This window comes from Camelus bactrianus, chromosome 31 (assembly GCF_048773025.1).
Source record: "Camelus bactrianus isolate YW-2024 breed Bactrian camel chromosome 31, ASM4877302v1, whole genome shotgun sequence".
NCBI lineage: Eukaryota > Metazoa > Chordata > Mammalia > Artiodactyla > Camelidae > Camelus > Camelus bactrianus.
Genome location: NC_133569.1, coordinates 22,624,635 through 22,651,583, shown reverse-complemented (window position 1 = coordinate 22,651,583; position 26,949 = coordinate 22,624,635). Strand labels below are relative to the sequence as shown.

Here is a 26,949-nt window from a genome sequence, read left to right as displayed (position 1 = left end):
AAAAGGGTAGAGTGTATACGAAAGTGTGAGGAAGATTTAGGCAAACAGAAGGGAATCCATATTTGGTGGGGAAGGCAGCACCCAGCCAGGGTGCGGAGGGAAGCCCACAGGCAAAAATGAGTCAGAAAAGTGTTCAGGATGCATAACTGGGGGGGCAGAGGGTTCATACTGGGGGCAACGGGGATGGGGGAAGCCTTGTTTTCAAGGGCCTCGATCGCTTAGCGGCTTTGAAAAAGAGCACGTTTTACTAACAGGTTCAGAAAACAAACAAACAAATAAACAGAGAACATCAGCAACAAGGAAGGAAACCCCTGGGCCCGGTTCAGAAGGAAGCTATTCAGCGACTAGAAGAGGAAAATTGGCTTTGATTGTAGAAGTATTTGGAGTGCCTCCTAGGGGACAGATACCATTCCCAGCACAGAGGTACAGCAACAGACAGAACAGATCTGTTCTCGTGGCCTTGTGTTCTAGCAGAGTGATCACACACACACACACACACAGACATATACACATTAGGGGATGCTGAGTGTCTGGAGAAAACGAGGTCATGCTAAGGGTACACTGGAGTGTCACTGTGAAGGGCAGGTGACTTCTGTGTGTGGCAGTCAGGTCATCTCTCTGATGAGGTGACACTGAGCAGGAGACAAGAGGAAGAGAGTAACTGATGTGGATATCTGGGGGAAGACTCTTCTAGACTGTGGGCACAGCAAGTGCAAAGGCCCTGAGGCAGGAGCGGTCTGGGCTGTTCAAGGAATAACTAAGATGCCAGTGTGGCTGAAGCAAAATGAGCCAGCGTGGGGTGGTCTAGGAGAAAGTTAGAGAAGGACTGGTGGGGCTAGACCCTCATGGCCATGGGGAAATGAGAGGACCCCCCCCCCCCCGCATTTCGGTGATTCCTATCGCCGTGTGAGGTTTTCCTCAGAAAGCCCCACTTCTTTTCGTCTTTTCCGCTGTCAGCAGGTCTCCAACCATGAGGCGCTGGCCTGCCTTCTGCTATCCTTGGACTCACACTTGTCTTCGACAGCAAGAGCTGGGTGCTGATTTTCCACAGGCGACGGCAGAACCAACCACTGGTGAAGCTTTCCTCAGTAGCTGTCACTCTGAAGATCTATTTGGGTGATGTCAGCTGCCTCCACTTGCCTGGGGTCCCGTAGTTCCCGTATCCGGTCCATTTCACGCCCCACCATTAGCTCAGCCATAGCTGATGGCGGTGGCCCTCACTCCGCATTTGGGCATGGTTATAACCGCACCAAGCGTTACTTTAGACACAGCTCTGGGGGGTTCCTCTCCTTCTCCTCTTTAAGGGCCTTGGGTCCCCACCTGCCTAAGGGGTGGCAGGCCCCTTGCCTACAGCCCCAGTTTCTCAGCAACTAACGCCGTGAGGATCCACTCTCCCAGCATCTTTTGATTCTCTCCCACGTCCTCACTGAACTTCTCCCTTTGCTTTGGTACCGCTCACCCGCAGGGCAGGAGAAACAGGCTCTGCATTTGTCACTAGGTGACTTGAAGGTGGAGGTGAGGCAGTGGGGTCTTTGGGGGTTTTACAGGATCAGAGGGGGTGGAGCTGCATAGAAATGTAAAGGGCGGGTTTTGGAGCCATCAGGGCTTTCTGTCTGGGGGGCCTGGCTAATCTCAGGCAGGCAGGAACGCCAGGCTGCCTCTCAGGAGTCCTGTATCAGCTGACTCCAAGTGACAGCTCACAGGAGGGCCTCGGGTTGTCCTTGTAAGGCGAGGGCTCCCGAGGCGAGAAGGCGGGCTCTGAGTGAGAGGCAGGCACTCTTCAGTCTCTGCCCCACCTCCCCCAGGGCTCTGCAGTTTTTCTTGACATCATGCACTTCCCTGCGTCCCCCCTAGCCTGGAGCACCCTGTGACCCTGACCTGGGATGCAGTACAGTGAGTGGAGTGGGTAAGTGCACGGGCTCCGGGCCAGGCGGCCGGGCTTCAGTCTGACTCTGTAGCTTAGTGAGACTGTGGGCAGCAACCTTATGTGCCTCAGTTTCACTAGCTACAAAGTGGGCATAAGAATAGCCTTACTTCAAAAGACAGTTACAGGGTTTATATGTATAAACACAGCTAAGGCTCTCAGAATTATTAAGACACGAAAAGCATCCAGCACTTAGGGCTGGTAGAAATGACTCAAGGTCTGGTGGACCAGGACTGTGCCCATCTCTGGCCAGAATCCCCCCAGAAAGACCTGTGCTTGGAGGGTAGAGAGACTCTGCCCTCCTTATGAATAAAAAGGTGATTGAATGAACAGGGAGAGCCTCAGCTCTTCAAGCAAGTGGATGTGTTCTCCTGGGGACTGTCTCCTTGGAGCTATAGGTTCACTTTGCCTTTAAGGGGAGAGTCAGGGTGCGGGAGCGTGCAGAAAAGTGGTCTTATGCAAAGTAAGACTCCCCAGTTCGTGCTTCTACTTGGCTCTGCACTAGGCTACCAGAAGGAGTAGACGGATGAGGAGGAATACATGCATGTACACGCATGACTGAAACATCATGCGGCACACCAGAAATTGGCACGTTGTAACTGACTGTACTTCGATTAAAAAAATAGAAAGAAAAAAGTAAACCAGGTATGATTTCTGCCCTCCAGGAACTTGCTGTCTTATTAAAAGGCAAGATGACATGAAATGAGGTGCTGACTCACGGTGAGAGTTTAGAGGTGACTAGCGATGACGGTAAGGGCGTTCTGGGAGAGGGTCTTCACGGCAGACTCGGGGACTGTGGTTGGATACAGCTGAACAGGTAGACGGGAGATCATTTCAGGGGGAGGTCGGCACCATGGCAAGGATGGACATATATTTATTTGTGAAGAGAGCTGGGGAAGCGACCTTGCCCCCCGAGGATGGGACAGGAATATGCATCGTTTACACCCCTCTGCAGGTTTTCCTCAGAGTCTGGGGTAGATCAGAAGTCTGGGTCTATTGGCTAATAGAGGAGTCTTAACTACCCTCCAATTATCAACATAATATGAAGGCCAGATTCAACCACCGGCGATCAGGGTGGTATTTAAAAAATAGCAGTTTCTGACACTCGTCACAGTGATGCTGAAGGTGGTTTTTCAGTGTGTGTGTATTTTACAGATGGAATCAGGAGATCAAAGGGGCAAAAATACCCACCCAGGCTGCAGAGCGGGCGAACGTCAGAACTGAGGTTGGAGCCCAGCGCTCTGCTTGTGGGTTCCTCCTACGAACACCTCGCTGCCTTACACACCCCGAGGCCTCCGACTTCACTTGTTGCAAAGGAGGGAGAGAGGACTTTTAGGGGTGCTCCCTCTCCCCACGATGGGCAGCCCTTGAACAGCCATCTCTGGACCGCCTCCCACATGCCTCTTGGTCTCTCGTCTTCCTAGCTGCCCTTCCGTCCTTTTCAGCAGACACGTAGGGAAACTGACGCATGAAATGACATGGGCAGTCAACTCAGGCTGAGGGAGTTTGGCGAGGAACTTGGACACAAGGCGAGGGAGGGGAGCAGGGGCTTGGGGGTCAGGAGAGACGGCTTCTTGTCCTGGATCTGCCGTGCGCTGGGACTGTGTCATCCTTATGGCCGACCTTCAGTTTCCTCACCTTTAAAATAAAAGGCTTGGTTGCGGGGAGGGTAGAGTGTGTACCTAGCATGCACGAGGTCCTGGGTTCAATTTCCACTACCTTCATTAAAAAGAAATAAATAAACTTAGTTCCCCCTCCCCCCAAATAAACAAAATAAACGGCTTGGACTAAAGGAGGCATGTGATCTGTTTTTCCCCTAGAACGCTGTGGCAGGTGAAGCTGCCATATGAGTGAAATTCCAAGATTCCCCGTTGCTCTGCACTCTCACTACGGGCTGACACCCCTTCCGTCCAGGTTGGGATGTGGAGGCCCAGCCGTGGTTTCTGTTCCTCGCCCTTCTTCTCATCTCTCCCGTGTCCACAGCCAGAATTGTCTGGATACCCCCGGGAGCTGCAGAATCAGAAGCCAAAAGCTCCTTTCCTGCCCTAGTGCGGCTGCGTTTCCCCAGGGTGGGATGCAGGAAACTGGACTGGCTTGGCACCGGCTCTCTGGTTCAGGCAGGTTGGGGAAGGCAGAGAATTGCTGATTATGTTCGGTGTTAGGGGATTTGCGGGGAGGAGGAGCTGGGGGCTTGGCAGAATTTCCTCACGGCTTGGAGGCCCCTGCAGGCTGGGGGCACTGCCTGCCCAATTCCCAGAGCCCGGGGCCCAGATGGCCCCTGTCAGCCCTTGAATGGGGGCCGGTTCTCTGGTGAGTCTAGTGGGGAGGGGTCTCCAGAGGCCTCTGCCCAGCTGGCCATCTCCTTCCCCGGAAGGGTTTAGTGCGGGAGGGGGAGGGGGAGGGGGAGGGGGAGGGAGAAAGACCAGATGGGCCACTGCCTTTGCGCCTTGAGGTGCAAACTCCGTCCCAGTCTCCATCCTACTGGGAAGGGGAGGAAAGACACTTCATTACTAGGCAGCTGTTTGTCTGGCAGTTAACCTGGGGGCGCTTGGAGGGCGCTCAGGATTAACACCAGAGTGTGGCCGCCCGCGCGCCGCTGCTGAGAGCTCTGTGGGGCGGGCTGGCGGGAGGGAAGAGTCCTGGGAGGCAGGCTGGCCCAGGCGGGGCACCTGGACCCCACAGGCGGGCTTCCTGCTGCAGGTGGGGGGGCCGTTTGGAAAGGACGTTCTGGGAGGAAGGACAGTGCTCGGGAGAAAGAAACTCCTCCCCAGACTCTGTGTTCTGGCTCAAGGCTTCAGGGCAGCCAGAACCCAGAGCAAATGGTCCAGGAGAAACCTCTCGGGCTTGGCTGGCTGGGATGGGCTTCGCAGCTGTTCTTGATCCTTTGCTGCCTAAAGGCGTCATTCCTTCTGCACAAAGCCTCCTCCGGTGTCTCCAGAAGCATCTTGGGACAGGAAATAGAGAGCGGAACTGTCCCCATCACCAACAGGGGTGTCCTTTCACGCTGCGGCGGCACCTTAGAAACCAATGGGCTGGAGAGCGAGGCTGTGTGGGCGGGAAGGCAGGCATGTGGGTGTTCCTTCCACCTGTGCCACCAGATCAGGGCACCTGCTCTGGGCCAGCCAGGAGTCCCCGCCATGGCTGTGAGGGAGGCGATCGGGTTGGGGGACAGGCTCCAGGCAGAGAACAAAGCTTATCTAGAGTTTTGGATCTTTCTTTCCCCACCCGTGAGCTAAACAAACTCGAGCAAGTTATTTAACTCTCTCTGAGCCTCAGTTTTTTTTTTTTTTTTTTTTTTTTTTTTTTTGAGAAAAATGGCAGAGTAATACGTACCTGGGTCAATCTGAGGATTAAATGAGTCCGTGAGGGGAATATGCTGTGTGAACTGTCAGGTACTATCCAAGGTTCTTTTTAATGTCATGTCACTGATTGCTAAGAAAAGAAGAGTTGGTCAGAATTAAGTTTGGGCTCAAGGCCCTGAGTGTGAGGACCAGAAGAGGGACGGACAGCAGGGTGGGGCTTTCTTCATGCAGGTAAGACAAAATGCATCTGAGGAGAGAGGGGCTAAGGACCCAGTGCCCAGGCTGGGGGGTGAGGGTGGAGACTGGCTGGTGGGCCGAGGAGAGACCCGTGCAGAGGCACCCCTGGAAGAGTCTGGGCTCGGGGTCAGCCGGGGCTGGCTTCACATCCCTGTTCTGTGCCCCCCCCCCCGTATTGGTCTTGGGTGGTAAGCAAACATACGCTGTAATCTTCAGCCTTTATAGAATTTATGAGGATCAAATGGAAGACTATTTTACAGCCACACTAAATCCTCAAAAATGTGAGTTGAATAATGAAAAGAGGGCACCCTCTCTTTGACAGAATATTTTTCTTTTTCTATTTTCTCTAGTCCACTGTTCCCTACTAGGATCTCAGAGAAGCAGGTCTAAACTTAGAGAGTTTAATTAAGAAGAAAAACAGCCTGTGATGTCTGTTTTCTCTCTAGGAAGCTGGGAAGGGGAGGAAGCCCATTACTCAGCCCTTGTTTCCTTGAAGGAAGGAGCTGCTCGGTTATCAGCGGGTTTTTTGGCTTCGTCTTGGTCGTTGGGTTGACAGTGCTGTTCCCAGGAGTTCAGGAGCCCCTGAGGCTTCCGGTGGTAAAGGGTGATGGGAGCACCCCTGCCCCGAGGGCTGGGACCATCATTCATCTCCGGCTCAGAGCCGGTGCTCACACGTGCGGCTGAGGGGTGAATAAATGAACAAAGGATGGAAAGGTCAGCCTGTGCCTTGTCCTGTCCTGAGAGTTTCCCTTCCTGAGGTGCTCGGGCCCCCAATGCTGGCTGTTTGAGGGCAGTATTTCACTGTGCTGTCTGCCCCTAGGACTTGAATCTCAGCCTTGATCTGTGATAGGAGGAAATGAGATGCCTTGTTTTCTGAGGCAAATGGTAGTGTGTGGGGTAGTGTGATTTTGCCAAAATCACAGGCAAAAGGTCTGCCCGGCCCTCATCCCTTTCTGTACCCCGTGCAACCAGAGTGTTCAATTTAAAAAATGTTAAACCAGTAACATTAATGTGCTAACAACTTGGAGTAAGGCCGGGGGGGACATTTCCATTTTCATAGACTACGCTTAGAGCCAGTAAGTTTTCTCCTGGAGAGAAGTTCGTGAACCTGGAGTCAGGAGATTTGGATTCGATCCGCAGGGTACAACAGGTCTTCAGCCTTGAGTGAGTGCTCTCTCTGTTCCTCTCTGACTCTCTCAGCCTGTAAACTTAAAAAAAAAAAAATTGGGCTAGATGATACACACAGTGTAACAGAGAGCGGATTACCCTGTGCATTCTTTATAACAATTTTATATGGGTGGTACTGTCCATGGCACCATTCTACAGATGAGCAAACTGGGATCCAGGGAAGTGAAGAGCCTTGCTTGAAGCCGACAACTGTTAAGGAGCAGAACCAGGATGCAAACCCAGGCAGTAAGACGCCAGCATCTCCCTGCCCCCTCGCACCATTCAGCCCCTCCCTCTCACGTTCGAAAACCAAACAAACCCGTGTAGTCACATCAAAGTGGAAATCACGGTGGGTGAGGGCGGAAGGAACTTTGCTTAGAGTCTGTCAGGTGCCTCACCCCCTCCTCCTTCCCACCCCTGGGTTGCACACACCGGAGTTGGGCGGTTTGCTAGACACAGGTACTGTGTTTACAGTTTCCAGAAAGGCGGTCCTGAGCCCCTGAACCCCCTCTCATGCCTGGCCCTTCTGGCCAGATGTGTATAGATCTGCCCACAGTAGGTCCTAATATACAGCTGATAGTCAGTTTCATGAAAACAAAGATCTTCCCCCAAATCTTGTGTGTTCAAACTAAATAGCAAGCCATCAGAAACGACAAATGGAAGTGATCAAAATAGAATTAGATGATTAGCTATGCTAATGATGTGGGATGAAGGGTTGAAATGGAGAAATGTACCCAGAAGGGGTGGCCCCCATTCCCGCAAGGGCTTGGGGACCTAGGAGCAGTCACAATGCTGGGAAGCGTGGGTGGAAGTGATGGGGGGTACACCTTGGCCGGGCTGGTCGGGGGAGGGAAAGTGAGACAGGGAGGGAGAGTCAAGTTCCCTGGAAGATCTGTGCCAGCTCCTTGAAGCTGTTTTGATGGAGTTCAGGAGGTCAGGAGCATAGACTGAAACTCAGACGCTGGTGGCCACCTGGGGACAGACACTGTCTGAAGACCTAAAAGAGAGCAGTGCAGTTAAACCAGAGCGAAAAGGAAAAGAGCATGAAAGTCATCTGGTGCAAACCTCCCTGGAATAAGATCAGAGTGCTGACGGCTAGGGATTGTTCCAGGGCGCGGGCGATGCTCCGAGCCTGGGCACCACCCGCCCTGTTGCTCTGTGCTGCTGTGTTAGGCAAGGACACAGGGTGCACAGGGTAAGACACTTGCTCTCGATCAAGGCTGGAGCCTGCATCTGAACCCCGCGGGCTGGCTTTGAGCCCATGCTTCTGCCCTCCCTGTGCCTCGAGTGGCTGGTTGACAACGTGGCTGAGGAAGTGACAGTGGACGTTAGAGGGGAGACCCAGGGGATGCCAGTATCCCCGGCAGGGCCTTGGAGGGAGCCCTGGCCTCCACACAGGGCAGCGGGGGATGCTCTCCTGCACGCAGTGGGGTCCCCCAGGCAGGCTTCACTGGGGTTCTCTAAGTCTCCTTTTGTCAAACGACTTAAAGATGAGGAAATCGTGGTGCACCACACAGGAGGACAATCTAAATTTACTAGCTTTAAAGATCATTCTCACGGATTGTCCTCAGTTAGGATGCCAGAGTCTGGCCCCCCTAAGGGACCCCAGTCTGGGTCAGTTTGTCTTTGAGTCCAGTCTTGGAGGATGGGGTTGGGTAGGGACCTGGGGGTTCTGGGAGTTCTCTGTGTGGACTTTCATCCACCTTCCCTCTCAACCCTACTTTCTGGATACCTGGAACCTCTCAGCAATCTACAGGCAAATTGTCTCTCATCTTCTGGGTAGTCCTCTCTGCAAGCCTTCTGTTGTAAACGCTTTACTCTGACAAATTGGTTACCATTGGCCACTCCTTTTCAACAGCTTTATTGACGTGTAACTGACATGCAATAAACTACACACTAGAGTGCACTCCTCGATAAGTTCTGACGAATGTATACACCTATGACACCATCACTACAGTGAAGATAGTGACCATACCCATCACCTCCAAAAGCCTCCTCATACCTTTTATAATTCGCCCTCCCGTCTCTGCTGCACCCACCTGCCCAGACAACCATCATCGGCTGTCCCTCGCTCTAGATGGGGCAGCATTTTCTAGATTTTATGTAAATGAACGCAAACAGTAAGTACTTTTCAGTCATCTTTTCTCACTCAGTATATTACCTTGACAATTCAAGTATGTTCGTTTTAGAAAACACATTTCTATTTAAAATTGAAAAAGGAAACAAGGTGTCTGTTCAATTGCTATCAAATTGCATCTCCAGCAACCTTGTGCCTGCATCCAGCGACAGTCCTTAGTCCTTGCCATGATTGCTCCTGGTTGAGAACAGCTTATTACTTTGAGATTCATCAGTAGTTGCCTGAATCTATAGTTCACGCCATTTTATCGCTGAGAAGTATCCGCGGCATGCCTGTACTGCCTAATTAAGGCGTCCGGGCCCCAGTCCAACCACAGCCCACATCTAGAGACAGACAGCAATACATACCTACAGTGTCCAGACATGCTCATTTAAAAAAATCAGTACAATTGCATTTGACAAATGCTAAGCTTTTGAACACACTGTTTTAGAAGGTTTTAAAACATTTAAAAATATTTTAAATGGCGGTATTCTCTTAGTAACAGTAATAAATTATACTGATTGGTTTCTCCCTCATTACTTTCAAAGCCGGGGTGCTTGCTTTGGCTTGCTGACACCAGGACGTCTCTTCTTGCTGGAGGCAACGTATCACCAGACAATGCACTAATCTTCCCCCTCTCTTGCCCTGATTTTACCCATTTCCAGGATGATTATATAAACAACAAAGTGTGTCTTATTATTATTATTATTAAAGACTTTAAAAGAGCAATTTTAGGTTCACCATAAAATTGAAAGGAAGGTACAGTTTCCATAACCCGCCTGCCCACCCCGCCCCATGCACAGCCTCCATCATTAAATCAACACCCCCCATCAGAATGGTATGTTTGTTACAGCTGATGAAAATTCACTGACTCATCATTGGCATTCCAACTCCACAGTGAACCAAACGGTTCACTCCTGGTGGTGTTCCTTCTACAGGTTGAGACAAACGTATCATGACATGTATCCATCATTATCGTATCATACAGTTTTTGCACTGCCTTAAAGAACCCTCCATGCCCCACGTATTTACTTCTCCACGCTCTCAACCCCTGGCAACCACTTATCTTTTATTGTCTTCATAGTTTTGCCGTTTCCAGAAGGTCACGTAGTTGGGATGAGACAGGATGTAGCCATTGCAGATTGGCTTCTTTCACTTAAGTAACATGTTTTTAAGGTTCCTCCCTATCTTTCCCTGGTTGATACTTCATTTCTTTTCAGTGCTGAATAATACTCCATTGTCTGAAGATGCCACAGTTTACTCATTCACCTACAGGACATGTCAGTTGCTTCCAAGTGTTGACAGTTATGAATAAAGCTGCTAAAAACATCCGTGTGCAGGTTTTTGTGTGGACATAAGCTTTCAGCAACTTTGGGGAAATACCAAGGAGAGTAATTGCTGGATTGTATGTAGGGGTGTGATGAGTTTCATAAGAAACCACCACCAAACTGTCGTCCAAAGTGGCTGCACCATTTTGCATCCCCACCAGCATTCCGTGTAGTCACATTTCCAGATTTTGGCCATTCTGGTAGGTGTATAGCGATATCTCCTTGTTGTTTTAATCTGCATTCCCCCTGTGACGTATGATGTGACTGTATCTTCATATGCTTATTGGCCATGTGTTCATCTTCCTGCTGAGGTGTCTGGTAAGGACTCTGGCCCGTTTTTAAGATTGGGTTCTCCATTTGTTTGTTTGTTTGTTTGTTTTTTGAGTGGAAAATGGTCAATTGCAATGGCCAAACAAGGAGACTGGGTGGTTTGTGCTCAAAAGACCCGAAATCTCTTTGTTCTATTGTCATTGAGTTTAACATGCTCATTTTTGTCTGAAACTGTTCATTAAAGGGATGAAGACCTAGCCAAAATTCCTGATTTATCCTTAGAGATATCAAATGTCAGAGCTGGAGTAACTCCAGAGACCAACGATTCCTGATTTGAGTTGATTTATGTCCTTCCCAACTACATATATATGTACAGTTGACTTACAGTGCTGTGTTAATCGCTGGTGTACAGCATAGTGATGCAATTATATATACCTACACATATACATATATATACACATATTCCTTTTCATGTTCTTTTTCAATATAGGCTATTACAAGATACAGAATACCTTATAGATATTATACGACCTTGTTGTTTATCTATTTTACATATAGTAGTTAGTATCTGCAAATCCTGAACTGCCAATATATCCCTCCCCACCCCTTTTCCATACTAGTGACCGTATGTTTGTCTCCTATGTCTGTGAGTCTGTTTCTGTTTTGTAAATAAGTTCATTTGTGTCATTTTTTAAGATTCCACATATGAATGATATCACACGGTATTTTTCTTTCTCTTTCTGACTTTCTTCACTTAGTATAACGATTTCCAGGTCCAACCACATTGCTGTAAATGGCATTATTTTATTCTTTTTATGACTGAATGGTATTCCAATTTCTTTAGCCAGTCACCTGTCGATGACATTGAGGTTGTTTCCGTGTCTTGGCTGTTGTAAATAGTGCTGCTGTGAACATTGGGGTGCAGGTATCATTTAGAATTAGAGTTCCCTCCAGATTTATGCCCAGGAGTGGGATTGCTGGATCGTGGAGTAAGTCTATTTTTTCAGTTTTTTTAAGGAATCTCTGTACTTTTTTCCATAATGACTGTGCCAAATTGCATTCCCACCAACAGTGTAGGAGGGTTCTCTTTTCTCCACGCCCTCTCCAGCACCAAATTTATATGTTCACGACCTAAGCCCAGTAGTACCTTGGAGCATGATTGTACTTGGAGGTAGAAACTTAACTAGGTAAGTTAAAATGAGGTTATTAAGATGGGCCATAACCTCACACGGCTGGGGTCCTTAAAAGAAGGACACAGAGAGAAGACCACACCTGGAGACGCAGTGAAAAGCCAGCCCTCTATAAGCCAAGGAGGGAAGCCTCAGAAGAAACCAGCCCTGCTGACACCTTGATCTTGGATTTGATGTTGGACTTCCAGCCTCCAGAGTTGTGAGAAAATAAATTTCGGTTGTTGAAGGCCCCCAGTCTTCAGTAGTTTACTATGGCAGCCCGAGCAAACTAGAAGCATCTCCGGCCCCCCGTGTAGTTCAGCCAGTGCTGACCGAATGCTTAGCCCATAACAGGCTGGGCAGGGGGTGTATTAGGAGGGAAAAGGTAAGGTTTCCATCCTCAAGAACTTGCAGCCTAGTTGTATCATTTTGCATTTGAAGAAACTGAGGCTCAGATGGATGAGCTGACTTGCTTGAGTCAATAACACAAACTCTCTCTACTTCCTCTTAACCCCTTTGGGTCCCTCCCCACCAGCATCACAGGCTGACTCTATTTGTGGAGGACACGCTGACGTGGTAGAAAATTGCCCTGAAGAAGCGGGCAGAAAAGCGAAGCTCTAGTCCAGACTCTATCCCCGACCTAATTAGTCATGCAGCCTCTAGTTTTAAACACGCCTCTCTGAAATGGGCCTGACAATCCCCACCCAGCCTTCTCCCCTGGCGGCCATGTGGACCGGAGGAGATAATGCAGGAAAAGCAGCGAGAGGAGAGCGTAATTATCAGGATGGTGGAGGCCTGGGGGGCGGCCTCTTGGACCCCATCCAAGATGCAGGCCCCAAGTCTGCACCTGCCCCCAGAGCAGGTGTTTTCCATCTGGCTCCATAAGAGCTGCTGCTGCTCTGAATGTGCTAATAACACGGGCCTGCAATTACCTCCTGCAAATCCAGGCACAGGAGCCCCGACTCCGGAGACAGCCCTGGTCTCTGTGGCGTTTAACCAGACGGTTCGCGTCGAGTCCGCCGCTGAGGAGGGGCGCCAGGTGTGCACGTGTGGGCCTGTACGCTGCTCACCTGCAGTCCGCCCTGTGAAGGTTAACTCTACATGTCAGTACGTGTCAACCCGGAGAGGCCACGGTACCTAGATAGTTGCTCAAACACCAGGCTAGATGTTGCTGTGAAGGTAGTTTTTAGATGAGATTCACATTTAAATCAGTGGACTTTGCATGAAGCAGGTTAACCTCTGGAGTGTGGTGGGCCTCAGCCGATCAGTCAAAGGCCTTCGGAGAAAACAGACTGAGGTCCCCCCAGGAAGAGAGAATTCTGCCTCCAGTCGGCTTTTGGAGTCACTGTCCCGAGGTCTCTGGGCTGCCAGCCTGCCCTGCGGAAATCAGACCTGCCAGCCCAAACAATCCCAGGGGCCGATGCCTGGACACACGCACACGCACACGCCGTCAGAGTGGTTCCGTTTCTCCGGAGAACTCTGACCTGTTAGTCCGCTGGGGCTGCTGCACAAAATGCCATGCACTGGAAGTGGTGGGGTCGGGGGGGAGCTGAGACCACAGACTTCGATTTCTTGTAGTTCTGGAGGCTGGGAAGTCCAAGATCAAGGCTGCCTTCTGACTCTGTCCCCACATGTTGGAGGGGCAGGGAGGGTATAGCTCAGGGGGAGAGTATCTGTTTAGCATGCACGAGGTCGTGGGTTCAGTCCCCAGCTCCATTAAAATACCTCCATTAAAATAAGTAAATAAACCTAATTACCACCCACCCCCGTAAAAAAGAAAAAAAATTGAAAAAAAAAAAGCTCACATGTTGGGGAGAGAGAGAGAGAGAGAGCGAGCTCTGGTCTGTCTTCCTCAAAAGGACACTGGTTCCCTCATGACTCATCTAAACGTAATTATCCCCCAAAGGCGCCGCCCCCAAATCTCCCAATCTCCACCACTTTGAGGGTGAGGGTTAGGGCTTCAACATAGGAATTTTGGGGGGCTGCAAATATTCAGTCCCTAGCACCTCTCTATCCTCATCCTCAAACACCTTGTATTTCTCGAGTGCCCACTGCACTCACCAGACACTGCTCTAAGCGCTTTCTATGTATTCACCCACTTAATTCTCAGGGCAGCCATATGTAGTAAGGATCGCATTGTCCCAATTTTACAGTTGACGATGGGGAGGCACAGAGAGGTTGGGCAGTTTGTTCAACGTCACACAGCTGGTGAGGACCTCTGGCGCCTGCTCTCCTGACCTCTGTGCTGTGCTGCCCCGGCACCTGGACAGAGAATGAGGACTTACACCTGCCCCAACAGCTGAGACCACACAGTGTCCCAGGCCAGTGCATCAGCCATCAACAGGGTACACGCACACTGCTGGGGATGGTCCCCTGTGATGTCAAGACTTCCCAGCTCAAAGTCTATCAACTGAGACCTGGCTGTGGCTGTCTTGCCCCTGCCCTGGCTCACAATGGCTGGACAGCACCTTGCCTGGATGCTGGCACCCGGGGGGCTGCCGGTAGCACTCAGGTGGGTGGCCGGACGTGACACTGCACAAGAAAACCCAGGCGGCGTCTCGCATCCGGCCCCCCAGGGGTGGAGCAGGGGGAGATTTACAGAATCTAAAAAAAGTGAGGCACTTCTGGCTCTAGCCTGAGTTCCCGTGCTTGCCTCCTCTGCCTCCCCAATCCCACTGAAATGATGGCAAAGATGTAACAGGGAAATCAATCCATGACCGTGCTGAGAACAGCAGGGGTGGCTCTCTGTGCCCAGAGGTGTTGATGAGTCTCTGAAAGTCAGGAAGGAGACGGGAGCAGATGGAACGGAGAGCTGGAGAAGAACCAGCTGCAGCTCAGAACACGCTCAGGGCGGCGCAGGACATGACCGTCAGGTCCTGCTTGAAAAATACTTAGACCACGTGCAGCGTTACTTTCATGATCCTGATAAATACAAGAAATAACGTGTTTCCTCATTTTCAGTCTGCTAGGCATGGTGCCCAGTGACACGGTGATGCTCCTTCTCATGGTCTATTAACTGAGATCTGGACTGCAGGGGTCGTCTGCCTGCTTCCGGAGGCAGGTGCTTTCAATCTGGGGCCTTAGGGCCTTGCTAGAGAGGTCAGGAAGCCTCTGAGGCTGTGTGAAAACATTACGGCCGCCTTGGGCGTATTTTTGTGGTCTTGGGTCCATTGCTTTGGTTAGATTTGCAAAAACGCAATGACCTAAGGCTGTAGGACATGTTCGTGTTTCAGGACGACTTGCCCAGCTTCCCATCGCTGGTGAGTTGGTGGCTGAGCAGTTCCTTTGGGCTCTTAGTCATCAGTCCTTTTGTTCCAAACTACCAGAATTGTTTCTCTTTTTCTTTCTTTTTTTTTAATATATATTTGAACCTTTCTTCTTTCTTTCTTTTTTTTTTTTTTAATTTGTTGTTGAGGGGGGAGGTGATTAGCTTTATTTCTTTCTTTATTTTTGGAGGAGGTACTGGGGATGGAACCCAGGACCTCATGCATGCTAAGCATGTGCTCTGCCACTTGAGCTATGCCCTCCTCCCCACCAGAACTGTTTTGCAAAAATGCTTCTGTGTATATTGCTTGAGTTGAGAAGAATCAAACATGGATCGTTAACCTTACCTGAGAAATGAGGACACAGACACAGTGGGATTAAGGGTTTTTCCAAAATCATGTAGCAAGCCGGTGGTGAAGCTGCTGCGGGGCCCCAGGTCTCAAGGCTCCAGGTCAGTGCTCTTGGCTGCCCCCACTCCCCCCTTTCTTAGTGCGCTAGGAGCCGAATGCCCAGATTCCTCCAAAAACCTGGTCCAGCAACCCAGGGTGAGACCTTAAAATAAATCCTCTCCAGAGCCTGAATCCTTCACTTACGCCTTTCCTCAAATGAGAACTGTCGTTACAAAGGGAGTGACAGAGGCAAAGGAAATTCCGGGTCCTTTTTTTTGTCCCCTATGGCATCCCCAAGCACTTTCTGTGCCCCAGTGCCCGGGAAGAGATGGCCTTCCCCTCCTGCACTCCCTCGCTGAGAGTCAGGGCCCTTTCCTGGGCTTTAATCGATGCAGTTGGATAATCATTAGTTACTGCCCTCAGTCCCCCAGCAGGTGATGAGTGGTGAGCCGGTGCCACTGGGATCCAACCAGCAGCCCTCAGATCTGAGCTTCTCCCCTCCTCTCCGGCCCCCCTTGTCTCCCAGCCACGTGCTGCCAGAGAGACTTGTCCCACACGTGCACCCTGACCAGCAGAAGCCACCAATGCACATCTGTTGGCTGCTCTGGCCAGAAACCACAGCAATCAGCTGGAATGGGCTTAATTGTCCGTTCCTTGTCTCAATCTGCAGGCACATCCACGGATTTGGCTTTGGGAGGTTCCCAGCTAATTGGCTGGCAGCTGGCCTTTGGACAGACAACTGTCCTCTATGGTTGCCCCGTTCCCAGCCTTGGGTGGACGTTTTCAAATTTCAGTGGAGATTTCAGTTACTCCCAGGCATTTGGTGGAGATGGGGAGGCAGTGTCTAAATCACTCTAAATTCTCACTGACGGCAGCTTGGTGCTGGAGGAAGGGCACAGGCTTTGGACTCAGACAGACCTTGGCTTGCTGGGAGGATTAAATAAATTAATACACATTTAAGTGCTGGAAATAGCTGCTGGCGCATTGTAAGCTCTCTGAGTGTGTTAGCGATGGTCATAGAGATCAGAGGCCATTGCTTCAAAGCCCAGGACATCGTGGCTATTATTAATGCAAGTCTGGTTCAGCACAGGAAGCCTCCAAGAGCAGAGTCATCCCTTCCCCGACCCTGAGCTTGGAGCCATGTTGATGCTTATTGGAGACACACCGGTGCCTTAGAAATCACTCTGGATACAGAAGCAAAAGGCCTGAACCACAGTCTTAGCTCTTGCATTAACTGGCCCTGTAATCTAGGCCGAGTCACTTTGATCTCTAGGATTTATCCTCTTCAGGTGACTGGACACTGAGGACCCTATACTGGATTGAATAGTGTCCCCCCCCTCCCCCGCCCGCAATTAATGTCCACCCAGACCTCAGAATGTGGTCTTATTTGGAAATAGGCTTTTTGCAGATGTAATTAAGAGGAGTTCATACTGGGTTAGGGTAAACTCTAACCCAATATGACTGGTGTCCTTATAAGGAGAAGAAAGGACACAGAGACTCAGGGACAGAAAGACACTCAGGGAGAAGGCCACGTGATGGCGGAGGGAGAGATTAGAGCGATGGATCTAAAGCTGAGAAAGCCAAGGACTGCCAGCAACCACCGGATGCTGGCCGGCGGGACGGAGGGTTCCCCCTGGAGCTGTCAGAGAGAACACGGCCCCACTGACACCTTGAGTTCAGACTTCTGGCCTCCAGAACTGTGGGAAGATAACTTCCTGTTGTTTCCGGCCATCTGGTGCCTGGTGCTTTGCGATGGGAACGAGCACACACCCCGAAGAGTCTTCCAGCTCTCACCGACGTGACTTCTTGAGACACACAAAGCCCTGTCCCCTCATCTGACGTCATCCACCTGCTGCCACCAGGCCGGTCTCTGGAGGTGCCCGAGACCTGGGCTGTCCCTTAAAAAGCCAGGAGAGGAAGGAAGGAAAGGAAGCAAGGTTGGAGGTGGAGTGGGGATGGCGGGCAGCAGAGGTCACAGCGCCAGAAGCAGCCCTGGAGAGCCTGGAAAAGCGGGCTGGGAGGAGAGAGCCCAGTGGCTGGGGGGGGGGGGAATGCCCTGCTACGTTTGTGGGGTCACTTCCAGAGGCAGCGGGTCGTCAGGGAAAAATGCCGTAAGGGGACCAGCTAATCAAAGACGGAGAGCAAGGGGCCGCCAAGTTCAGGGAGGGCTTCAGCTTTGCCACTGAGTCTGTTCCGAGGGTTTGGGATACAGGGCCCTGCATTTGCCAGTGAGCTTATGGGCCTCCTGTTAGCACAGTGGTTGCTAGGCTGTGTGTCTCTGGAAGGTAGGCAAGGAGTTGACGTTTTGACCTTAATATATGCCCAGCGTTGCGCTGAGAATGTTTCCAAGTGTTCTGTTCATTTACTTTTGAGAATAACTGTGTGCTAGTTACTAATAATTCCAGTTTGCAGAGGAGACGCAGAGCTGTGAGTCCGCTCAAGGTCATATGACTCGTCAAAGATCCGTCCTGGCGGGAAGCTAAGGTCCCCACGACCACGAGGAGTAGGCTCTTGGCACTCAGTGTGGCCATTTCCCAGTTTGGTCCCCATCCATCTCTCTTTCTTATTCCTTAAAACTCTGACCCCACCCTTTTAGAGTGTTCCCAGGGCCATTCTCATTTGCAGAGAAAAATTCCAAGAATCATTAAGTGTCAGAATAAGAAGGGACCTTCCCACCTTTTCATTTTAGACGTGGAGAAATGCTTTTCCTCCCTGAGTTTCCCCAAGGGGAGCTATCTTTTTCATTCTTTAGATCTGTTCCATCTCAGAAGTGTCTGATTCTCCAAAGACACAGTGAGAGGAAATGCCCACACTAAGGATGCTCAGCCAGTGAGGGGGACCCAGGGTTTGACCGGAGAGGTCTGGTCCCCTAATTCACACTAGCTCTGGAGAAACGGTGCCATCAATGCAATGCCAATGGCTAGGCCCCTTCTCTGCATCCCTGAAGTTTCTAAGAACCAGATGAAGTTCTTTCAAGGCCTCCTCCACTGATGTGAAAACAACAAACGACGAACAGAGTCTCCTTTGCCTGACTGGTCTGTAAAGGCACCTAGAAGGCAGCGTCTACAGATGGAGCCCTTCAAGGCTCCGAACTCATTCACTCACCTGCTCACCAACTCTGAGTATCTGCTCCACGACGACCAGAAACACTCACCAGAGGCAAGCCAGGCACAGACGGATGATCATTTTTTTGGTTTGTTTTCCTCCTGGAGAAAATGTCAAAATTCCTTATTTAATTTATTTATTTATTTCAATTTATTTTTGCAACTCTTCTTGAGATATTGCTCATATGCAATAAAAAGTACATACGTAGGTCTAACATTTGATGAGTTTTGACATACGTATACACCCGTGAAACCGTCACCACGATAAAGGTACTAAACACGTCCATTAATCTATTTCCTGGTGTACTTCCCTCCTGCTGCTCCTGTTCCCCAGGAGACCCCTGCTCTTCTTGCTGTCACTATAGATCAGTTTGTATGTCCTACATTTTTATATGAATGAATCGTAGAGAATGAGACTTCCTCTGTTCAGCGTAATCATTCTGAGATTTATTCATGTTGTTGTCTGCATCAGGTTTCCCCACATGACTGATGGGTAGCATTCCATTGTACGGATAAACTCTTGTTCATTTATCCATTTATCTGTGGATGGCCTTTTGTGTTGTCTCCAGCTTCACCATTGTTTTTTTTTTTAACACACACACACAGGGCACTCTAATACATAATATGTTTTTCCTTTGATACCCAGGAGTGGCTGAGTGCCCCTGACCAGAGAGCTCCGAGTCCGTTTCTCTCTCTAGGGACCAGGACGGGACTTTTTTTAAGTCTCAGAAATCCTGTGAGTCAAGAATCCTCTAGTTGCCACCCAGAAACCTGGTAATCAAATCTCCTTATGAGTAAGTAATGCAACTTTATATAGAAAGATTAGGGCAGAACCTGGCCAGGCTGCTCTAAAACAAAAGAATCAAGCAATCGGTCTTGAAAAATCACTGAACAATTTTCAGATTTACATTCCAAGACAGGGACTGAAAAACCAGCCCAAAACGTCATTATTTCTCAGAGCTTTTTGTGTAAACTACGGGTTCCTCAGGATGATAACAGATTTTTGTAAATAAAAACAAAGCCAACTTACCCTCCCCAATCAGATTTCTTGATTATTTAATTTAATGTTATTTTTTAAAATTAAAAAAAAATTTTTTTATTTTCTGGAGGGGAGGTAATTGGGTTTAGTTATCTATTTTTTGGAGGTGGGGCTGGGGATTGAACCCAGGACCTTGTGCATGCTGAGTATGCGCTCTACCACTTGAGCTATACCCTCCCCACAATTATTTAATTTTAAAAACACTGAGTCACAGTTAAACAAATTTAAATTTCTTTCTTGCAGGACTTTTTAGAGCCTTTAACACATTAATGTTAATATTCACTATACATTCCAAGGGGAGGGGTATGGGGTGTGAATTTATTTTAAAATTTCCCAAATGTATTTAATGACCAAACAATTGTTTTCCTTATAAACTAGTATTCCACAAGAACAAACTTTGAGAAATAGTCTCTTTGAGGCTTATTTATTCCTCAAAGCAAATTTGTGTAAAGGAAAAGGAAAGTAGATAATAAAATGTACAAAAACTAAGGTGAATTAGAGCTAAGATTTTTTTCTTAATTGTAGGATCCAGTTTCCAGGGAATTCCTTGAATCACAATCTCTTAGTGACTAAGGATCGTCTCTCTTGGAATACTACTCAGCCATAAAAAAGAATCAAACAATGCCATTTGCAGCAACATGGATGGACCTGGAGATCACCATTCTAAGTGAAGTAAGCCTGAAAGAGAAAGAAAAACACCACATGATATCACTTACGTGTGGAATCTTAAAAAAAAAAGACACAAATGAACTTACCTACAAAACAGAAACAGACTCACAGACATAGCAAACTTATGGTTATGACAGGGTAAAGGGGGTGGGAAGGGATAAATTGGGAATTTGAAACTTGCACCTTTTGAGGAGTGAGGGAAATGTGAGCTATCTTGAGTGTGGTGGTGGTTTCATGGGTGTAGACATCTATCAAAATTCATCAAATTGTACATCTGAAATATGTGCAGTTTACTGTACAGGACTCATACCGTAATAAATCTCCCTTTTCTAAGTTCTTTCCCCCCAATATGGCAATCTTTATAATATTTATATCATTTTTAATCGTAATGAGTGCCCCTTGGGTGGAAACTTTGTCCTGGGACCTCAGGGCTATCATAAGCAGTGCCCTCCCAGGGCGCTCCTCTTGGTTCCTGTCCTTCCTCAGCCCTCGGGGGCGACGGCACGGGGAAGCCATCCCTCAGTGGGTGGGGGACCCGCCACATGCCCTGGTCTGGCTCCGTTCAGCAGGTGTGCTCTCCATGACGTGCTGGCGCTGCTCATGGGGGCCCATAAATCACCATCTCCTCACGTTATAAACTCTCTACTGGAATCCGAACGCCGTAAATGAGCAATTCCTTTGCATAAAGATCGGCTGAGGCTGTTTTATGCACTTTTATGTTGTTCCAAGTCTGTGGTTTTACTAAATTTCCACCTCAAAGATGTGTAATTAGAGCCTCCGCAGTCTGCTATCTTGGTCCGCCCCACCCTCCTCTGGAATCCACCACGATCTCACGGGCTGGTTTCTGACAGGAACAAATACAAAGTGAGGTGTGTGTGTGTGTGCGTGTGTGCGCGTGCACACAGACGTGCACATATCTGTCCCTGGAGGTTTGTGTGGGTGGAGGGCACGGCTTCAGTCTTCTAGAAAGTAAGATGGGTGCGTGGGTGGGGCTGGAGTGTTAAATGTCTCCCTTTATCTGACCTCTGGCTTTCTGGCCTGCTAAGGGGCATTCAGTGTCCCCGTGCTGAGCCCCAGGCCCCAGGCAGGTTTATCTGCTCACTGTCCTGTACAGGAGCCTGGCCGTTCCTCCCACCCCAACTGCCGCTCACGCTGGTCCCACGGCTAAGGGTCGCCCTTCCCTCTTCTCAGGCCCAAACACTGTTTCCTTCAAGGCTTGCTTCAAACTCTTTCTGTTCCTTTCCAGTCCTTCAGGATCTTTCTTTTCTTTTCTTTAACTTTTTTTTTTAATACTTTTTTTTGGTGAAGAGGTGGGAGGTAATTAGGTTTATTTACTCATTTTTATTTTTAATGGAGATACTGGGGCTTGAACCCAGGACCTCATGCACGCTAAACACGCCCTCTGCCACTGAGCTACCGCCTCCCCCCCTTTAAGGATCTTCTTTTCTCCGTCTTCTTGTGCCATCACTTAGTAACACAAAGCTCAGCGTTTGCGGTCCGTGTGTGTTTATGCTGACTGCAGGTTACGTTCCCTCGGGTTACGGATCATGTCCTGTGTTTCCTTGTCCACGTGCCCAACACGTGGTGCCCCTCTGACTGCTTTTGGTTTGGGAGGAGGGCCTGGAGCCACATTTTATGAGGTTTCAGATGGGGCTTCAAGCTTCTGCAGCCATTGGTGTAACGTTTATTCACTGGAATTATACAGCATCTCAATTTCCTTGTTGTTTAAAAAAATTTTTAATTGAAGTACAGTTGATTTATAATGTCATGTTAGTTTCAGGTGCACAGCAAAGTGATTCATTCATATGTGTGTGTGTGTGTGTGTGTGTGTGTGTGTGTGTGTGTATAAATACATAAATACATTCTTTTTCAGATTCTTTTCCATTATGGGTTATTACAAGATATTGAATATGGTTCCCTGTGCTCTACAGTAGGACCTTGTTGTTTATCTATTTTAAATATAGCAGTGTGTATATGTTAATCCAAAACTCCTAATTTATCCCTCCCTCTGCCTTTCCCTGTTCTATGTTTGAAAATCTATAGATTCTGGTTTGTATGTCTATGAATCTATTTCTGGTTTGTAAATAAGTTCATTTGTATTTTTTTTCAGATTCCACATATAAGATGTCATATAATATTTCTCTTTCTCTGTCTGACTTACTTTATTAAATATGATAACCTCTAGGTCCATCCATGTTGCTGCAAATGGCATTAGTTTATTCTTTTTTATGGCTGAGTAGTATTCCATTGCATATATATGTGTGTGTGTGTGTGTGTGTGTGTGTGTGTGTATCTATATCTCACAACCTCTTTATCCAGTCATCTGTTGATGGACATTTAGGTTGTTTCCACATCTTGGAGCCTTTTCTGCATTGAAGGAAAACCAATGGGCCGGGCCCTTCTTCTACATCCTTGATGTTCCTAAGAAGTACATAGACTTCTTTCAAATTCCAATTTCTTTTTTTTTCTTGCTGAGAGAAAACAGAGAGGAGTAGTCAGCTCCACCAAACAATTTCTACAGTGATGGACTCAGAGGGAAGATCTAGAGGTGGCTTTGAACTCATCCACTCATTCATTTAGTCACTTAACTAATCCTGATGCTAATGTGTACATAGCCTTCAGCTATTCACATAGACACACAAACACACATATATTAATGTCTTTGCTTTATACCAAAGCTGCCCCCAAACTTGGTGGCTTAACACACCAACCATTTTACTCCCTCCCCAGTCTGTGGGTCAACAAAAGCCTGAGCTCAGCTCAGGAAGAAGACCCTGGCAGAGAGCAGCAGACTAGGAGATGGTGCCAGGCTGGGTACTTTCTCCAGAGGACACCAATGTGGCTGCAGTCATGCGGTGGCTCTGCGGGGTCTGGAGCTGGGGGTCTCAGATGGCCTCACTCACACGTCTGGTGGTGGGTGCGGCTGCCACCCAGTCCTCTGTCTCCACGTGGTCTCCGATCCTCAAGAGGGCTAGCTCAGCCCTCGTCATGAGACAGTGGCAGACCTGTAATGCAAGAGAGTGAGAACGGAAGATGTCAGTGTGTTGAGACTTAGACGGGAAGGCACACAGTGTCACATCTGTCCTATTCCAGTTGTCACGTCTAGTCGTCAAAGCAAGTCACAGGGCCAGCCAAGGTTCAAGGGAAGGAGACACAGACGCCATTTTCTGAGGGTAGAGCAAAGTCTCATCTAAAGAGGGATGCACACAGCAATGGGGGAGGCTGCTCTGGTGGGCATTCTCTCTGTCTCTACAGCCCTGTTTCTACCTCTGCCTGGACGTAGATGTGGATAAGGAGACAGAAAGGGATAGAGACATAAGTACAGAGACAGATGGGTAGGTGGCTATTCATATATAAATGTACAAATGAACACACTCTCACGCACATTCTCGTCCCCGTGAACCTCAGAGACTCAACCTGATCTTTGAAAAGTGACATTAAAAAGAGCTCAGATGAGTGAAACAGCAAAGGGCTGAGTTGGAGGAAGAACAAAATCCCTGAGGGCCCACGTGGAGGTGAGAAGGGTACATTTTCCAGCACCCGCGGAATGTGCTGTGTCTACCCAGGTAATGATGAGCAGACCGGACCCCGAGGAGGTGGGGAAGGTGGGTGAGGAGAGAGAGGAATCAGGGTGGGGAGCTAGACTGGGTCAAGGCAAGGGGGGCCTCAAATGCTGACTGAGGAATTCAGATCTGGGTGAGTGGGAGCCATGGAAGGATGTTGAACAGAAGTATGTTTATTTTATTTTTTTACTTTCTAATTTTTTTTTTTTTTGGCAATGGGCTTTTGGATTATCCATTTCCTCTCTTCCTATCCACATTCTCTAGCCTCCCCTCCCTCCCCAACCAACCCCCATCCATGCCTCAGGGAAAGATTCTTCCCCACTTTTTCCGTAGAGGGTTGACTGATATTCCCGGTTTAGCCAGTTGAAAACTGCTGGTTACTGACGTCACCTCCAGCTTGCCCCAAAGCTGAGCTCTTTACTGGCCCTGAGATTTGAGGGTCATTCATCCGTTTCTTTATTTAGTTCACATTTTCATTGGGCCAGACATTGCTTTATACCCTATACTTATATTTCCTTATTTAAGCTTCAAAACAGTCATTACTTTGAACATAAAAAAAAAAAAAAACCCAAAAAACCCAAGATCTAGACAGTGGAGGGACATATGCAAGGTCACACAGGATTCTAGATTCAGACTCAGACCTGGCCTTCCGTCCCCACTCCAAGTCCAGCCTCTGTCACCTTCCTTGTCACCCATGGGGAGGAATTGGCTCTGAAGCAGGTTTTCTAGGGTGGCTTCAAGAAAGAGGTGCTCCCTGGGCGAGTCCTAGTCTAGAATGCTCACAGACATTGTACGGCCAGTGGGTTCAGCCTTTCCGACCTCTTCCCAGACCCTGGGACTAAGTCCAGGGGAGGCAGTGGCCAAGCCCCCTCGCAAGGGCGAGTGGCAGCAAGCCGGGCTGATGGGTGGAATTTGAGCTCTTGGGAAGGCTGCCTATCTCTGGGCCCATTGCAGGGGAGGCAGGAGCAGCCTTTCCAGCACCTGGAGGAACCTGTGAGAGTTTGAGCAGGTCGGGTGGTGGGGAGACCCCGGGAGGAGGCAGGGTTCAGGCAGGGTTGGGGCAGGGCAAGAGCAGGAATGTCATGGACATATCATCTCATCACACAAACTACTGAGCAGCTGGGGGACACCCAGCCTGGAGAGGGGTTCTGTGTGATAGGAAGCATGCAGGGAGGGCTCCTTGATTTCAAAGGGTCTACAATATACAAAGAGAGCAAATACCTGTGCAAATAATAAGAATATAGTCAAGAAGAAGGTCCACCACTGTCTCACTGAGTATTACTTCATTTCTTTCCCCATTTCCACTTGTGATCTCCAGAGCCCATTCATTTGTTCATTCATTCATGTATTCATTGATCTGTTCACTTGTCCATCTACCCACCCATCCATCCGTCTATTCATCTATCTATTCATCCATCTACCCATTCACCTATCCACCCATCCATCCATTCATCCATCTACCCATTCATCCATCTATCCATCGACTCATCTATCCATTTATCTATCTACGCATCCACCCATCCATCCATCTACTCATCCATTTATCCATCTAATCATCCATCTACCCATTCATCCATCTATCCATCGACTCATCTATCCATTTATCTATCTACGCATCCACCCATCCATGCATCCATTCATCCATCTGTCCATCTACCCATTCATCAGCCATCTATCCATCCATTAACTTGTTCATCCATCCATCCATTCATTCATCTACTCATTCCTCCATCTATCCATCTATGCATCCATCTATTCATCTGTCTACCCATTCACCCATCAACTTGTTCATCCATCCACCCACCCATCCAACTACCATTCACCCATCCACCCATCCGTCCATCCATCTATCCATCTACCCATTCATCATCTGTCTATCCATCCATCCATCATCTTGTTCATCCATCCATCCATCTCTGTATCATTCATCTCTCCATCCATTTAGTCACCCAGTCATTTGAGGAATAAGACAAGGTACTCGTCTAAATGCTGGAGATACAAAGAGGACCTGACCAACCCTGGCCTGGAAAGGGGGCTGGCTCTGTAGTAAAAGACAGCGAAGGCAGTAAAAGGAAAAGCTTTGCCTTAAAGCAGGAGACTGAGGCTATGATCCTCATTACAGGTTTAACAGTCTCTCACCTTAAGTCCCACTCACCCTAAGTCTTACTTTGCTTTCTCGGTATATTCCTTCTATTCTCTTTACATTGCTTCGCACAGTTCCTGGCCCCAGAGAAGAGCTCGGCAAGGTAAATGCTGAGTGGAAGAGCAGGGGAAATAAAGCAGAGAGTGCTGCGGTCCCTCTCGAAGTCTACGTCCCCATGTGAGGAAGCGGATGTTAGTGAGCGCCTGGCGGAGGTTAAATAAACTCAGCGCTCTGCTGGCCCGGTGGGATGCACAACCCATGCTTCCTTTTAGCTTCCTTTTTTAACTCGGGCATGCCTCTTTCCTCCTCTCAACCCCTTTTCACGACGTAACCGCGAAGGGGTCAGACGACCGAGGGCCTGACCCAGGCTGATTCCAGATCCTGGACGATAGCCTAGTGCTTGGCGCCGGGCCTGGGGAGGGCTCTGCGTGCTTTGCATGGGTTGCATGCGGCACTCGCTGCGTATTAGCGCTTAAATATGAACCGTCCGTGGGTTGCTGCAGGCTCCTCGGGGGTAACTTCTCGGTTGCTTAGAAAGTAGGGCAGGGACATCCCTGACAGTGAAACCAGAACCGACAGCAGTTTTTTTTTTTTTTTCTTTTTTCCCTTCCCTTCTCCAAACACAGGCCACTGTTTTTATCGATTAAGAGGATTTCAGTCTGGCTGTTAAACTACTGTCTTTGCTACGGGTCTCAGAAACGAAGCCGCTTAGATGAGATTTCGATATTAACAGGGTGCAGGGAGGGAAAGCTGTGTTGGGTGGTCCAAAGTGGCGTTTGGGCGCCCCCTGCTGTCAGTCAGACACCGAGGTCTGGACAAGGAAGCGCTGGTGTTTGGTCTGCGTCGTCCCCTGGTGGCAAGACTCGTCTTCGACAACTGCGGGGAAGGGAGAGGGGCGATCCCCGAGCCAAGCCCCAGGGCCCCCTAGCAAAACTGTAAGCAGCGCCAGCGAATTTCCTGAACGCTTCTCAGGATGTCTAAGACACCGTGGAGGTCATACAGGAAGAATAAGGAATCCATTCTGCCCCCAGGGAATTTGTTTTCCGGCCTCTGACCTTCCCCTGGAGAATACCTGCCTCTGGACTTCTCATCATTCATTTACTCTCTCATTCTTTATTTCCAACAAACATTTATTGAGCATCTTGCATGTTTCAGGCACCATAAGGGGTGCTAGGGTTACAGACGTAAACAACACATACAACCAGCCTTACCGTCACGGATTCTTAGACTCTGAGGTCCCTGCCTTAACACCCGACCCTCAACAC

The 26,949-nt window shown here is 49.0% G+C and overlaps 1 long non-coding RNA gene across 1 annotated transcript; it reads left to right on the top strand.

Moving 5' to 3' along the window:
- Nucleotides 1–1,751: 1,751 nt before the first annotated feature.
- Nucleotides 1,752–3,716, top strand: LOC123616845 (uncharacterized). Its single transcript, XR_006724879.2, has 3 exons — nt 1,752–1,906; nt 2,590–2,644; nt 3,080–3,716. It is a non-coding gene; the product is annotated as an uncharacterized LOC123616845 (long non-coding RNA).
- Nucleotides 3,717–26,949: the final 23,233 nt, after the last annotated feature.